This window comes from Nelumbo nucifera, chromosome 8, assembly GCF_055504915.1.
Source record: "Nelumbo nucifera cultivar China Antique chromosome 8, China Antique-T2T, whole genome shotgun sequence".
Lineage (NCBI taxonomy): Eukaryota > Viridiplantae > Streptophyta > Magnoliopsida > Proteales > Nelumbonaceae > Nelumbo > Nelumbo nucifera.
In genome coordinates this window covers 11,610,663-11,626,191 of record NC_142656.1, presented here as the reverse complement: position 1 = coordinate 11,626,191, position 15,529 = coordinate 11,610,663, and the positions used below count along the sequence as shown (strand labels likewise).

Genomic DNA, 15,529 nt, shown 5'->3' with positions numbered 1-15,529 from the left:
GACCATTTGACCCAGGAACCGGTGGCCAAAATGGTTCTGTCTCAGGTCCAATTTTTATAACCTTTTTATAGAAGGCCCCACTTCTTTAGAAGGCTGGTTCCTGGGTCGAACAATTTGACCGTTTGAACCAAACAGAAGGCCCGCTTTGACAAAAAAAAAAAAAAGAACGGCGAAAAACCATTGGACGGTTCATACACCCAAATCAACAGTTTACTGACCAAATCAACGGTTTTTGGCCAAAATAACAATTCTGGAATAAAACGAAACCGGTCAGATGACTGATTCCTGATTTTTCCAGTCCAACCGTCCAGTCCAATCCAATTTTGAAAACCATGGGTGCAGCAATTTATTTGCACCATTTGGCCTGAACCCACTTGCTTATCTGCTTCTGCTTTTTGCTTTTCTTCTTTTAGCCCTGATAATACTAATATAGGGCATGATATTTTATTAATTTGGGCCCATCAAACATCAAATTCAAGGGTCAAGAAGATGTATGAAACACTTTTAATCTAAGTTCAGCCCATGATTTGTTCTTCGTAGAGAAAATTACAGTAGAGTGTTTAGTTTATGCAGGTTTGATCCCCCATGTCTCCATTTCGATGAATGCTGAGCGACCATTTCAGCCATAAAGTCATCACAGCTTCAGTTAATTTCAATTTTAATTGCCTTTTGCGTGAGAATTCGTTATACAGCTCAGTGACCGGTGGCTCCAGCACTGACTGTTGAAATCACATCTGCACCCCACAGAGCGCACCCCAAAAATGTCCAACAATACATTCTGACTGTATGTTTGAAAAATATCTCATTGATAAATACGAAAGATGTTATCAACGTACGCTGAGACGTGCATGTGGGACATTTTTAGGGTGTGTTCTGTGGAGCGCATATGTGAATTCTTGGCTGTTGTGGTGAGACATTGGTTTTCTTGGTCCATGGACCATAATATTGTAAATTTTATTTGGTGGAAATTAATTTTTATCCTTAGTTTCTTTTGTTATTCTTAATTTTTTTTTTATTTTCTTTCGAAATGCTACATAACAGGGTAGCCCGTCTCCCAACCCATAGCCCCAAATTTAGGTGCAGGTGAGATTCGATTCCAAGTCTTTGCTACAATCAACTGGTTGGCACCCTTACCTGTTATTCTTAATTTTAAAATAACAAAAACGACAGTCAAACACTTACGCTATGTTTGGTTTGAAGGAAAAGGAAAGGAAAGGAAAGAAAATCTTTATAAATCTTGTATAGATTTCCCTAAATTTTTCTTCTTTTCCTTATTTTCTTCTTCAAACCAAACATAGCCTTGTGGTTAATGCATAACTGAGATAGCCAATAAGCTCTCTCTCTCTCTCTCTAATTTTAAGTAAATAACTAAAGAAAGAGTATTCTGATATTCTGATTTGATAACTTGATGATTTCCTGAAATTAGTTTTTGAGAGCACCCGACATTTGAGGTGGGAGATGGCATAATCTAAAAAAATTTGAAATTAAGAACTTACTTGGTTCAAGGTTAGTGGACTTCATATACACCTTGTTATGTTCTCCCTTAATCACTTTGTAATGTGTATTATGTTAGTACCAAAAAAAAGTTGAATTCCTTGGTTAGGTTCCCATTATAACTAGCACGGCAAAGTGAGGCTCTGATGTTAATGTGATTCTAGATCTCCTGCTCACAAGAACTTTATTCATATCTCTACCCACAACATACTACTTCCATGCATTGAAAATATCTTTGATGTAAAATATTATATAAAAGGATGAGATATTCTCTATGTATGACTGTGATGTTATGTGAATAGACATAGACAGTTTTTGTGGGTAGAAAATCCGGATTCTGTTAAAATTGCCTCACCCCCCAATTAACATAAAAGTGAAATGTTTAAAAAATTAATTTAGGAGACGTGGCCTTCTTATCCACCTTAAAATGGACCATTCCCTAGCTCTATTTTAATTTAAAAAAAAAAGGTAGCGAGAATTTTCTTAAGGATAAATCTATGATGTTGAAAAGGTATGATACCAGAAACGATTTGACTGGTCAAAACCCTCGATAAATTTTGATGAATACAATACCACTAGATTGGTTACCAAATCATCCAATCCTATCCAGCAGTGATCCTTCATCATATTTTATAGTTATTGAAGCCGATGAGACGAAGTACTATTACTCCTTCCAGCAAGACCGAGAGCAAGAATGAACACACTCTGTCACTTCCTCTTCAACTGCAAAATATCAAATATCAAATCAATCATTTTTTCACACATATACACTCAAGCCTTAAGGTTTTTAAAACCAGATCTGACATGGAATCTATCTAGAGATCAATTTCTGGGTCGAATAGTCCAATCATTTTGTTCCAATGAATAATTCATTCCGACTTAAAATAATAAATAAAATAAAAATTGATTAAAAATCATTATTCAGATCAATGGTTCGACCATTTAGGTCAGTGGTTCACTAACCAAATTAATAAATTTTTTGTCGATGAAACAGAACCAGTTATCTGATCGATTCCTAAATCAACCGGTCCAATCATCCGATCCAATCCAATTTTCAAAACCATGCATACACTTTTAGAGAGAGAGAGAGAATACTTACTAATGAGATTGGAACACTGGGAAGCTACGCAATTCAAGTTGCATTTGTCATGGATATCAGGAGACTCGGGTAAACAGTGGGCAAAACAATCCGAAAAACATGAAACGGAGGTCTTTCCTTTGCTAATACAGGGATAATAGCATGGCAGGTAACAATAGGTGAAAGTTTGAGAGTTGGATGTGGCTTCAGAAACAATGCCCAACGCCAAAACCATCGCCACAACTAGTGCTCTCATCCTCATACCCTTATAACCTTCCATCTTCATTAATCAAACAAAACCCAAAACCCTACCCGATTGCCCTTCTCTGCAACTCTGAACCCTAAATCTCTTCCTCTCACACTTGATTCTTGAACAAAGACGACTTAATTTATAAGAAGCTGAATCAGAATCTGACTATCCCCCCCCCCCCCCCCCCCCCCCTCACGTCTTTCATTGTGTTCATGAATTCAATATGCAGTGTCCACAAATGATGATGTAAGAGTAACTTGATGACTTGATCCATATTTAGAAAATAAAGCTGGCTACTCTCAAGAATCCAACGCATTTTGCTTTGTGCAGGAGGTGCACCAGTGCATTTGTACCATTTGGCTTGAACCCCACTTGCTTATCTGTTTCTGCTTTTTTACTTTTCTTTTTGAACCCTGGTAATACTAATATACAGCACGGTATATTACTAATTTCGGCCCATCAAACACCAAATTCAAGGGTCAAGAATATCAGATGGTTGAAACATTTGTATAGATCTAAGTTTTCAACCTTGTATTATTGTTTCTCATGCCAGCCCATGACTTCCTCATAGACTGTTTAATTGTACTGTTGTAATTTGAAATTAAGGCTTATTTTGGAAGGAGTACAAATACAAATAAGTAGAGTGCAAAATCTTGTATTTTGTATGTATTTGTGCTGTTCATATTTGTTTTGTACTCTTTCCAAAATAAGCCTAAGACTGTATTTGATTGCAATGCAATTTTATTTGCACTAGTACAAATTTATGGGAGTGCAAATGTAAAAAATGCAAATTCTTGTTTAATTTTGTTTTAGATTTTACTTTATTCTGCTTCATGTCTTAATTTACTTTCTTTGTACTGTAATCAACCAACAAGCTAAAATTTATAACAAAAATAGGTCATAATTTACACTCGAATCATTTGCAATGTCATAGTTTTGCATTAGTGTAAATTTATTTGCATTGCAACCACAGCCTAATGAATCTATTTTCTATCCAAAAAAGAATCAATTTCTTTTCTTTTCCTTACAAAAAAAAAGAAGGGTCATTTCCTTACAACCCCATAATTTCACATTTCTACTAGAACTTATCATATAGTCTGCATATTATTACAAACATCCCCTTCCAAACAACTTAAACTGATTTTTTTTTTGGGAATCATCATGTGACCACTTAAAACGTGAATGCTTTTGAAATTCTGGTTTAAAGAATTTTAATAAATATTATAATCTATAAATTATATAATTTCTATACTACTTACAATTTTTTTCAAAATAAAAACACAGTTCAAGAACATGATTTTGTTTTCCTTTTTTCTGATGTGGTAATTTCAGAAACAAATCAAAACAAGAAAACATTATATTGTAGAACATGGTTTTGAAAATCAGACCGGTTCCATTTTACCCAAAACCATTATTTTTCCAGAAATTGTTGATTTGATCAACAAACCACTGACCCGGGCGGTTAAACCGTTCAATAATTTGGCCATTTTTTATTTTTTGTCAGAACCGGCTGTCAATTAGGTTCGAACGATCCAATCATTTGATCCAGGAGCTGGATTCCTGATTAGTTCATTGTCCGGTTTGATTTTAAAAACTTTATTGTAGAATACACCCTTAATTTTTTTATACCATTTTTCTAACATTTTTCCAAGTAATTCCACTAATTCACATCTCACATAATCACATAGAGTATTAAAATACATGTTTCCGATGTATTTAAACTTTTTTCAGTCAATATGATTTTTTATCAAGAGTCAATAAAAGATTCATTGTGATCAATGTACGTATGTATGAGTTTTAATGGTTTATCCATGTGCATTTTAATCTCTGTATCCAGACATTTATTAAGCCTATCTTGATATCTTGATGCATATCTTTAAATTGCCTTTTTCTTTGCAACGCTATTGCTTCGAGTCCAGATCTGTTCCTCACACCGACCTTATATTTTACGCATTTCCATGAGTTTAAATCAGCCCCCCACAATGTCCCGCAGCACATCCTGCCATGTATTATAAACATCTCTCGATGGTGTTCCCAATACATAGCGGAGATGTGCTGTGGAACATTATGGGGGGTTGATTTGATCTCCATTTCCATGGAGATGTTCCTGGTACATGATGGGATGTAGCATGAGGTCGGTGTGAGGAGCATATCCCAATTCTAGTCAGCATCTTGTTTCTAGGTTTTAAGTTTTCAAACTCTTGTAGCCAAAAAAAGGGGTCACTTATTAAAACACTCTCTATAATTTCATGAATTTGCCAAAATCTACCCTATATTTTGTATTTTATTAAAATATCTTCTATACTGTACAATCAATTTACTTAATCAAAATTTCATTATATGAGAATATGAAATGACAGTTTTAACCTTAACACCAATTCAAATAAATTTAATCAAAAGAAGGTAAAAACAAAAGTATCATTTTTGCCTCTAGTAAAATACAAACAATCACTATTTTTCTCTATTTGGTCAATTTTGGCTTCAATAGAAAAAAAAAGGTGTTAAGGGTACTTTCGGAATAAGCAACCATGGATCTATACCCTTGAACATTTTCACTCAGTTAAGGGACAGATTTGGAATAAAGAACTATGGGTCCATGCAACTGAATATTTTCCACTTAGTTTAGGTGATCACATTACTATTTTCAGATGGCAAAACAAATAGTTCTTAGTGAAAGGTTGATTAAGTAAATAGGTTACAAGCAAAAAGGGTATTTTAGTAAATTAGAAACTATATGGTAAGTTTTAGTAAATATGTGAAACCATACGGGGTGTTCAAGTAAATGACCCAAAAAAATCCAAACTCTTTGCCTCTTATGTGGTTATTGTCAGCCTGTGGTTTTATAGAGAAAATTGCCATACGTTGAACCATTGAAAGCTTTTGCCTGCTCGGAGTCCAGATCACCTGCCAAAAAAACACATTCCAACCCTTTCCTAACATAATCTCACACCACACATCTCATATATGGTGGATTCCACTTTTATAGTGAATCACAGTCTTATAGTGAGATGTGTGGTGTTAGATCAAGTTAGTAAAGGGTTGGAACATGTTTTGTTGATAGAAGATCTCACTGGTTTCTGTTTTTTTCTTTTTTTTTTTGACAATGAATTAAGTCAAATTGACAAATTGTGTCCCCAAATACTCAGGTTCATGCTTCATTGGTTATTGTTTTATCTTATTTATAATCTGAGCATTTTTCAATATACTGTGCCTTTTTTAGGTTATAATGGAAATACGATTTTTTTTTGAAACAAAAACATTTGCAATATCAGCAAAATCATATAAAATTTTCTGATGTGGCAGTTATTTTCGTTTTCTTAAACAAAGCTTGATGGAAAATAAGAGAGAAATACGAATTCGAGGGCCAAAATGTTCTTTCCCTCTTATTTTCTATCAAACCAAACATAGCCTTAAGATATTGATCAACAAACACTGTAACAGATCAGGCTAAGGTAAATTTCTGCTTTCAATATGCTTCAGTGCTAATGAACTGAAAAAACCCATAAATCTAAACCTAGAATTCTTTCAATATATTGTTAAACCAGAATCCTAATTAAAATCAATAGAATAATAAAAACAAGGAAAATAGAGACCACAATCAAGGAAAATCAGAAAAGAAATAATGTAATTAAAACCTATGACATTTCCAATTAAAAGCTAACTGATTATCAGAGAACAAGAATAACAGAGATTAGAAATGACCTCTTGGATTGGGAAAAACATAACGTTGCTGAGAATTCCGGAATCCATTCCAGTTCAATCTTCATGTTACTACAAAAAATTCAATTATCACCGAAATCCAAGAATAAACACTTGAACTTTCATATGTGACAAATGTTGATGTTAAACTGATCTTTTGTCATTTAGTTTTTCTGGCTTCTAGTACAAAATATATTCGTCCAAAGCCTACTATTTGTCAGGGGCAATATTAGAAAAACAAAAAAAAAATGAAAAATAATCCCTCTAATTGGAAGGGGTAATATTAGAAAAGCGAAAAAAAAAGCCCGCTATTTGATTAGGGTAAAATTGGAAAAGAGAAATCAGGATCTTCGAGAATTCAACTTGTTCCATTCTCATTTTTATATATGGGTCAGGTCAATAGATTAGTGAAATTTAGTGATGGGGATTAATCAGGGAACCCCGTGGCCCCCACATGCACATCTCAACATGCATTTAGAATCATGATTTTGAAAATCGGATTGGACCAGATTGGTTGATCCAAGAACTGGTTAGGTAATTAGTTCCATTCCACCTTAGAATCCCTCTTGGGCCAAAAATTGTTATTTGGTCAACGATTCATTGATCTAAGCGGTCAAACTGTCGACTCAAACAATGGTTTTGATCATTTTTATTTTATTATTATTTTAATTTTTTTATTTTTTAAGTAGAACAAACAGTCCGTTCGAACTAGATGGGCGGACCATTTTACCCAAGAACCAGTGGCCAAAATGGTTCCATGTCCGGTCCAATGGTTTTTTGCCATTCTTTTTTTTTTTTGTCAAAGCGAGCCTTCTGTTTGGTTCAAACGGTCAAATTGTTCGACCCAGGAACCAGCCTTCTAAAGAAGTGGGGCCTTCTATAAAAAGGTTATAAAAATTGGACCTGAGACAGAACCATTTTGGCCACCGGTTCCTGGGTCAAATGGTCCAATCATCCAATTTGAATAAATGGCCTGTTCTAAATTAAAAAATAAAAAATGACCAAAAACCGTAGTCAAGGTCAACGGATCGATAGTTCAACTGCCCGGTCAACGGATTTCTAACCAATTCAACTCTGTTTCTGACCCAACAACAATTTTAGGGTGAAATAGAACCGATTGCCCAACTGAGTCTGATCAACCGGTCCGACCATCCGATCCGATCCATTTTCAAAACCGTGTAAGTAGTTAACCCTTTAAATAATACTGCCTACACTAATTCTTTATAAAACCACAGTTGGACATGAAGGACACAAGTCACAAGACAGAAGAGTTTGAAAAGTTAAAGCGTAAAAGCAAGAATAGTAAAACAAAAGGTAATATTAGAAAGGCAATATTTTTAAAAGCATGCATATATATATCAAGAAGATACACTTAATAAATGTATGGATACGGTGATTATCATGCACATGGATGAACCAAAATACTTGTATTAAAACCCAAAAATACATCAATAAACACTGAATCTAAAGCTTCAAAAAGTTTAATTAAGTGCCCATTCCAGAGGGCTTTAGCTTTAACGCAATGACTTTTAGCATTGCAAGATAGGCCTTGGACGGCTACAGTACTAAAAGCCCTCAAGCCATGTTTGGTGAAAAATCCAAAAAGCCAAAAATACATGTTTATAAGTGGATTAATTTTCATCTCAATGAGACTATTTCAGAAGCTGTTGGAATAATGTTGAAGCCCTACCAAACAGGTCCCAAGTACAAAAGAAACACTTGTTTGATAATTGATAGTATATTATCATTTGGGCTCAAAAGAAAAGAGAAAAAGGAAACAAAGAACAGTGGTTGGGGCCAAATTTCCTATGGTTTTTACCCTGCAACAGTTCCATTATTTCATTTCTCACTGACACTAGTGCTTTACTTGACCTCTTCCTCTTAAACATGACAAAAAGTGCCGACCCTTAATTAAGGCTAAGCAGCTCTATTTTCTAAAAATGGTTCATCTTACTCGTATATCCGGGGACCAGAAATTAATGAGCACATTGGATAACCAGGTTCAACTTACTATAAATCTAGTTCTGGTTGAAGAGATGAAGAGAGCAGAATAGAGTTAATTCCGAGTTGCAGGCAAGTTTCATGTTTTGTTTAATACTTTTAAGAATGAAGATGAAGGGTAATGGTATGAGGGCAGTTATGGTGTTGGCCTTGTCCCTGCTTGCAACCACTGTATCTGCCTCTTTCCCACAATGTTACGTGAAATGCTTTGCCGCCTGTGTTGTTACCAAACAGACCCCCGTACCTTGTGCTGTAAGTTGCTTGAAACAGTGCATTTCAATTGCTCCGACTGATTCCCTTTACCGCTGCAATTTGGATTGTGCATGTTCCAAGTGCTCCAACATCAGTACTAAGCAAAACCCTGGTATGATCTCTCTCTCTCTCTCACTCTGTTGATAACTTTTTCTCACTCACATGCTTGATAATATTTTGCAGCTGTAGGAGAAGTGGAGGCCTGCGTCAATACTTGCTCTGAGACATGCAAGAAGCATTAGTATTTGACTCTTGTTATTGCTATGATTGTTCAATAATAAAATAAAATATGAAGGTGCTATGATTGATTCTCTTCTGTCTTGTCACTTTAGCTATCAAATCATACGGCTTCGCTTGGATCTGGTGTAAAACGTCATCAGAATAATATGTGATAATCTTTTACACTTAATCGTATAATAGGTGATTGTTATAGTTTGAAAACCATGATAAAAAGTATAAAGTTTTACATCGGTAATTGATGTAAAACTTTATGCTTGATGAGGCTTTACATTGATTCTCTATGTAAAACTTTACTCTATCCAAATGTCAACAAATCTAAATCAGAGTGGAGTTTTACATTTATTTTGCATAAATATTAGGTTTTGTTCATTTTTCGGTAAATCATTTATTTGGGTAAATGCAATTATCTTGGTAAGTTTTTTTCTTGAAAACATTTACCTAGGTAAGTTTATTTATTTATGCTTTTTTATTTTTCAAGTAAAAAAAGAAAATGACCATTTTAGCCATAAAAATCTATTATTAAAAGGGGCATTTTTGTCCCGTTCAAGTGTTGGAAACTTTCCCCCCAGGTGAAAACGTTATTTATCCACCTATGAGATGGGTATCATTTATTCAGGTAAGTGATACCTAGGAAAATAAACTTTCCCCAATCCCCACATTAATTTGAAAAAAGAACATGGAATTCTTGGTCAATGGGAACCAAAATCCCATTGAATAGCCATATCTTGTCCTTTCTCTCTACAAACTCAGTTAATTCCAATGACTGAACTCCACTCCCAATATCTCTTATTATTTAACAATCAAGTTAATGGAGAGAATTTTCCTCCTTGGAAAGGCAACAACCTAGCTGTAAGGGTGTCAATGGACCAGTTTTAGACTGGACCCAAAATCAATTAAGACAGATTGGATGGACTAATAAGACATTCGATTGGACCAGTTTAATCCAAAATATTTATTAAATTAGATTGGACCTGGTCCGTCCCTAATAAAATTTATATTGGGTTGGATTGGATGTAACTGTTAAGATTTTCTCTCGGATAAATCTTTCTCTTAATAGATCTCTTCTTGTTCCTCAATCTTCGGAGAATGCCGCGTTGTATTATTGTAAGTTCTCTGTTCCGAACTTTTCCTGGAAGTGGACGACAAGTTTTAAATCTTAATGCAGGCAAGGCATATTTCGTTGAATCAGTCTTTTTCGCCACATCGCGTATAACGGGAATCAAACCCCCTCTGCTGCTGGCGGGCGATGGAGAATTTCCAACTTCGATCCAAGCTGAAAAACTACTGCACGCATTAGCGCGCTAGATCGAGAGGCGCCATTGCTTGTTTGGTGCAAACTAAGGCTCTCAAACCCCTAACTTAATTTGGTATAAAACCAATTTAAATTAGAATGAATTTAAACAGATTAGATGATTCAGACAATGAATTAAACCGGTCCAAAATATTAACTGAATATTGGACCTAATCCATTTTTAATGGACTCACGTTGAACTGAATCGGATTGATCCAAATCCAATCCAATTAACACCCTACTAATAGTTGGGTAGCTTCCTAACAGAGGGTTTCCTCATTTGGCTAACTGAATTATATTCTCTATGGTAGAAAATCTCTCTATTTTCTTTACTAGATTTGACCAGGCTATTTTCAGTAGGAGAACTTGCCAAGCTATGTTCAGTAGGTGAGCAGGTGGGCTCCTCAATAAAACTAAAATATGAAGGTGCTTGGCAGACTAAGATTAGTTCTCTTATTAGTAAAAATCTTTTTTTTTCCTTTTTTTTTAAATATTGCAATATATCGATGCATATCTTTTTTTTTTCCTTATCACCAGGTCTGAGGCCGAACTCCTTATTGTCATGTCCTATTAGTGGTTTGTTTAATAAAAATTTTAGGTGGCCGCCCACCTGGAGTAAAATTTAAAATTAAAAAAAAAAAAAAAAGTCTGAGGCGGAATCTACTATCAGAAGACGCTATAGACATGCATCAGCAGCAGAGAACATCTGTAGCGTACAAAGATACTTTGAATTTTATGATCAAGTCTTTATATATTTTAATACATAGAGAGAAAGAGAGAGATTGTTTCAGTCTGAACATTTTTTAAGGTATCAATACGTATCCATTCATATCGGCTGATATATTGGTTATAGAACTCATCAGCATGCAGCACGGGTGGTATACTTCGATTCCCCATGTGAATTAAAGTGTTGAGTTAGTATCTCCGCCCCACAACGCTCTACAGTACATCTTTGCTGTGTATTGAGAACATCTCTTAATGATAATATTATCGGTTTTGATGCTATTATCAGAAAATGTTCTTAATATACGACAGGGATATGTGCTGTGGAACGTTGTGGGGCGGAGATGGGGGATCCTTACCCCTTCCCACAAACTTTTTCTTAAACCAACATTTATAATAAATTCAAACCTTTCCGTCCAATTTTCTTGAAGCTCTATTTTTTCTAGTACTCCTTATTTCATTTTCTTGTTTAACTTGGCCCTCTCCATCAAAAAGAAAAAAAATCCCAACTCCGCCACTGAGTACATTTTGGTTCCCCATGTGAATTTTAACGAGTTTTCATTTGTTAGTGACTTAGCATAAGCGTAAAATGTAAGAGGTCCAAATTCATTCTAGACATACATGAATCCACCAAATTATTCAAATCGATAGTAGGAAAAAATTTTGCAATTGGGGATTTCAAGCATCCTTTAGAGCACCCTCACTGATGTATAGGGGTGTCAATTGGATTGGATTTGGTTCAATCCTATTCAGTCCAATGTGATTCCACTATAAATGGACCAGGTTCAATTCAATTTAATGAATATTTTTGGACCATTTTGAATCGGTCTAATTCAATGTCTGGACCATCTAATCTATTCAAATTCGTTTTGATTTAGATTGATTTCAATCCAAACCTGGTTCATTGACAACCTATATTCTTATCTTATATCAAAGGGCTAGATATTAGCTTAATCCAACCCAACCCAATATAAATTTATGATGGATGGACCAGGTCCAATCCAATCTAATAAATATCTTAGACTGGATTGGTCCAATCCATTATGGATTGAATGGGGTCCGATCCAAAACTGGTCCATTGACACCCTTACTGATGTACGTGTATGACCAGCATTGTCTTAAGGTTTCAATTTTTTTTTTCATTTTTATCAAGCTGACACTCAACCTGAGTGTAAAAATAAACTCAAGGAAGGTAGAATTTAGTTGGCAAAATCCTATTAGAAACAAGAAATTAAAAAAAAAAAAAAAAAAACAAAACTCCATTGCATGCAATCATAGTTCTACGAAAACATATTCGAGTGCATTAATGGATTTAATTTACAATAATTAGAAAGCAACTCAGTTCTACATGTAATAATGCTTTTCTCTGAACTCTAGTATCGGGTTTTTGAAGCACTGTTAACCCAGAGAGTTGAACCGTTCAGTCTAGGAATCATCCAAGCAACTGGCTCCATTTCACCCTTAACCCGGTCCTTGGCCAAAATCTGTTGATTTGGTCAGTGGTTCGTTGACCCAAATGGTTGAATCATCGACTTTTAATTGTTTTTGGTCGTTTTATTTTAATTATTTTTTTTTATTTTTTAAGTTGAAATGGGGCTATTCATTCGAACAGATGGTCGAACCAACAACCTGGAAACCGGTGGCTAAAACAGTTTTGATTCGAGGTCGGTTTTTAAAACCTTGGCTACTACTGTATTTGATCAAATAGAAAATAAGAAAGAAATAAAAAGTTGAGATTGAGAGAAAGTTCTTACAGAAATGCATGCTATGTGTGTTATTTATATAACTAGCTTAGCTAAAAGCCTAAAACACAATTTAAGGGGGTCTTCATCAATTAATACTTAATATATATGTACCATTTTGTTTTAGAAAACAAAAATAACTGCCACATCAGCAAATTTTGTATGATTTTTCTGATGTGGAAAACGCTTTTGTATGAAAAGAAAAATCCTTCTTATCGCGACCCCCCCCCCTAAATTTTTTCTTGAACATTCTAAACTATTCTCTCTCTCTCTAACCTTACCGGAAAATAAATAGAAACCCACCCCAAAAGAATTGAACATTGAAGAAGATGAATGGTGAAACTATCTTTAGAAAGTTATTAATCGAAGACATTGATTAAACCAAAGCGTGTGGTTTCATAATTATGGGGCACTATTTGTCAATTTTTTGACGTATTTGATAGTAATTGGACAAAGAAAGAACATATCTGACGTTAAACATTGTAGGTTATACAATGATGGACTTGAAGATACACTTAATAAATGTATGGATACACTTAAAAACCCATAAATACATCAATAAACACTGAATCTAAAGCTTATAAGAGTTTAAGTGCCCATTTGGGAGGGAAGGTTTTTTTCACAGAGCCAATTCTGGTGTTGCAAGGTAGGCCTTACAGCGAAAGCTCTCAAGGCATGTTTGGTGAAAAGTCCAAAAGCCCAAAATAAAATAAAATAAAACATATTCATGAATGGGAAAATTGATTTTTCGGTGAGATTATATATTTTCAATAACTTCTCCCCAAAGCAACACTGAAACCCTCCCAAATGGCCTTAAGTATAAAAGAAACATGTATTTTAATAGTCTATGTAAGGAGACCTCACAGGCACATCCCACCATGTATTGGAAATATCTCTCGTACTTATATATTATTATTTATAGGAAATGTTTCTAATGCACGATGGAATGTGTTTGTAAAGTCATTATGAGGCGCCCTGTGTGAGGAGCATATCCCAATTCCTATGTAGATATGAATTGCTAGGATCATTTCGAAAATGCTGCGAAAGGGTCGAAATTAAGATACAGTAAACTTTTCAAAAAATAGCTAGGAAACTAATATAAACCTCAATAGTTTTTAATTTGATCAATTAACTTTTTCCTTCTCTGATACACTGCCAATGCTGTAAATACACCTCCATAAGTATTAATACTTGGAACCAACTGATCCTTTTTGCAAGAGTGCTCAACCATATCTGATCCTCTTTATTTCTGGATTTGGTGGTTGATAGTATATTGTCATTTGGGCTCAAAAGAAAAGAGAGAAAAGAAACAAAGAAAGGCCAAATTTCCTATGATTTTACCCTGCAACAGTTCCATTATTTCATTTTCTCGCTGACACTAGTGCTTTGCTTGACCTCTTCCACATGACAAAAAGTGCTGACACTATTAAGGCTAAGCAGCTCTATTTTCTAAAAATGGTTCATCTTACTCTTACAACCAGTGACCAGAAATTAATGAGTAGATTAATGAGCACATTGGATAGCCAGGTTCAACTTACTATAAATCTAGTTCTTGTTGAAGAGATGAAGAGAGCAGAATATAGTTGATTTAGAGTTGAGAGAAGTTTTATCAGCTAATAGGGTTTGTTTTGTTTAATATTTTTGAGAATGGAGATGAAGGGTAATGGTATGAGGGCAGTTATGGTGATGGCTATGGTGTTGGCCTTGTCCATGCTTGCAACCACTGTATCTGCCTCTTTCCCACAATGTTACGTGAAATGCTTTGCTTCTTGTGTTGTTACCAAACAGACCCCCGTACCTTGTGCTGTAAGTTGCTTGAAACAGTGCATTTCAATTCCTCCAAATGATTCTCTTTACCGCTGCAATTTGGATTGTGCATGTTCCAAGTGCTCCAACATCAGTACTAAGCAAAACCCTGGTATGATCTCTCTCTCTCTCTTTCTCTCTCTTTTGATAACATTTTCTCACTCAGATGCTTGATAATATTTTGCAGGTGCAGAAGAAGTGGAGGCCTGTGTCAATACTTGCTCTCAGACATGCAGCAAGAAGCATTAGTATTTGACTCTAGTTGAGCTATGATTGTTCAAGAATAAAATGAAATAAAATATGAAGATGATATGATCAGTTCTCTTTGTTTTGTCCCTTCAGCTACATTGTTAGCATCTATATGAGCTTCTAAACACATTAGAAGCATGTAAGGATCATTCTAAGCTCTGAAATGATTTGAAAATAAAGAGAGACCGACTTTGAGCTGTTGAAGCAAATGCAGCGTCCATGGCCTGTTTGAGATGTCTGAAATCTTCGAAATCACTTATTTAGCTCCCTCTTCTTCTATTCTCCTCTCTACTCGAAGAACTGCAAAACCAAAAACAAGGTACTCCTCTTAGGAGTTGGTTGCCTCTTGCTAAGCATCTAGAAACCAGAGGCTCCATCAGCCTCTGTTTTTTAAATCCAGGAATTTGTTTACTGTAACCAACTGCTCACAACCGCCTAAATGCACTCCTCTCAGGGGAGTCTCAAGTTGGTTTCTACAACTATTTTTCCTGCCAAGATGCCAGCTAGATTCCTAGTCTCCACTGGGCTGGAGTGATTGATCATCTTTAAGGTCCAGAACGAGTTCAGATCTGGTAGGCACAATATTGTAAGTACATTCAATAAGCACTTGAAAATTTTTTTGACATCTGTTCCTTAAAATACCCTCATCCCACCCTTGAAAAAGATTAAAACCCACTTTCGACACTTATCAAAATACTTATCAA

At 35.1% G+C, this 15,529-nt stretch overlaps 1 long non-coding RNA gene across 1 annotated transcript; it reads left to right on the top strand.

The window, feature by feature from the left end:
• Positions 1-8,582: 8,582 nt before the first annotated feature.
• LOC148789626 (uncharacterized) lies at positions 8,583-9,086 on the top strand. The gene is made up of 2 exons (XR_016079375.1): positions 8,583-8,886; positions 8,958-9,086. It is a non-coding gene; the product is annotated as an uncharacterized LOC148789626 (long non-coding RNA).
• The last annotated feature ends 6,443 nt before the right edge of the window (positions 9,087-15,529 follow it).